Genomic DNA, 2,229 nt, shown 5'->3' with positions numbered 1-2,229 from the left:
GAAAAAAAAAAGTTGCTTTGCCATCATTAGTTTGCTTTTTGGTAAAACAAAAAGAACTATTTAGAAGTTTATAATGTGGTGAATAAAAGAAAGTCGTGTTATATTATAATGTTGTATAATCAGGTACATGCACATTTCGTTGCTGCTTCAAATTGTAAGTGTATTTTCTAGTCTCAAGATAAAAAGGAAATCAAAAAAACTGAAAGCGTTCGGCAACTTTGGCCTGCTGCTCTGGATTTCTCTTAATTTTGTTTTTTCTATATATTTTTTTTCATCCATGCATCCAAAAAAAAAGAAAAAAAAATAATCTGGTCTGTCTGAGTTGTTTTTGGAGGTTTATGTGTGTGGGATGGGATTGGCAATAGGAACGTTCTGTAATAAAATAGTAAAAAAAAAAAAAAAAAAACTAAAATATGTCCACTTGGTAATGCTTACACAATTAAACGATCACATGAAAGGTTTTGTCAAAAGATTTTTTTCTGCTTTGTTTGACATAGGTATCATCTGGTTTCTGGTTTTAACATATACCAGTTTTAGAAAGTATGATTTCAATGCAGCTCAAATTTCCCCTCAAACTTTTTTCATGGTTTGAGCTCCTTTTAATGCAAACTCTCACACAGATTGAAGGGTTTCTCTAGCTCGCCCCTCCCCCACCTGTTGTGACAAACTGTAATTTTGGTATACCGACCAAATCAAGGGGATTTCGCTATCTACCCTCTCAAACTGATTTAAAAAAAAATGCTTTTTTTAGTTGGGGAAAAAAGAAAAATAAACTTCAATAAAATTAAAACAGCACCACTTTAAAGGTTTATTTAAGACAAAAGTGCTCCAAAAACAAATATTAGCAATGTGAGCTACGGTGTTCGCAATAAAATGAACAACCTCCTGCATGCTTTCATTGGTATCTGAACAGAACTTCTGTTTAAAATAGCTATAAACATTTATTCCATGTATTTGTTTTTATTTTATTTTTTGCAGTATCAATATTAAGACGATTTGTGCCTACAGAAGTAAATTCTCTTTTGGCCACAGGAACTTTGCTCTGTTTACTATGGGCATGTTTTCCTGTTTTAAAGGGAAATTGTAGAAGTCTAAGGGTTATTTTTTCCCCATACCTGCTCATACATTTTACACAATTGTACGATGTGTAAAATGAGTTTTCCTCTATTTACGGCAGTTCTATAGGCTGGATTAGTCAGTTCATGACAGAGTGATTCGGGTCGTGTTCTCTGGGCAGTTGTGTGGGTGTGAAGCGCTAGCACGTTCAAGTCCACCAGGCTACTTTGTTGTGTCTCCGCTGCCATCGACGCATTAGCAAGAGAACACAGGCTAATTTCAATATTTATAACTTTCTTACCTCAGAAGACGTCACATCGGGGCAAAGACCTGCGCTGTCGCAGCTACAGGTTGTTTTTCTCTTCTCCCATGCGCGTGCACAACACTGGTGTCATTTCAACTTGTCACCAGAGGGGGCAGATTTCTGCAGAAACACTGGAACTTCCGCTATGCTCCTTTAAAGTGTACCACGGTTTTAAAATAAATCAACTTTCCATCATACTGGTTCCGTTATTCAGACAAACTTTAATAAGAACCCCCCCCCACACACACACACACACACACACACACACACACACACACACCACCAAGTTGATGTGAGCGACTGTTCAATAATAAAAACCTGATCAATAATCGGTATTATAGATTATATTGATTATAAATTTTATTTGTTTAATCCAGCACTGCACCAGCAACCCCCACGACCCTATGAGGGATTAAGCGGGTCAGAAAATGGATGGATGAATAATCCAGCACTAGAAGTTATAGTGGTTCCATTTGTTTTTATAAAAAGCTATTTTATATATTCATGTATCACCCAATGCCTAGTATATCATTTGTTTAATTTCTGCATAACATAATTAAGTTCAGTAAAGAAGTTGGATCTCAGTTTCATTAATATTGGTTTATTGACATGCCTAAATATGGGTTGAATTACACTCAAATGTGGATGTATTGGGCTGATGACTAACAGATCATGGATTACTTTCCAATTTTAAACTTAGTTCAGGAGTAAAAAAAGCACAACGCATTTAACCAAAATGACACCTGAGGAAAAATCAATGCTTAATTTAAGACAGCACTTTTTCATGTAGGTGAATTGTTTCTGTCTTTTGTTCCTCATGTTCTTACATACACACAATATCATTCCCTTAAAGTTATTATTTCCTTCTT

Source organism: Fundulus heteroclitus, chromosome 3, assembly GCF_011125445.2.
Source record: "Fundulus heteroclitus isolate FHET01 chromosome 3, MU-UCD_Fhet_4.1, whole genome shotgun sequence".
Lineage (NCBI taxonomy): Eukaryota > Metazoa > Chordata > Actinopteri > Cyprinodontiformes > Fundulidae > Fundulus > Fundulus heteroclitus.
Note: the sequence above shows the minus strand (reverse complement) of the source record.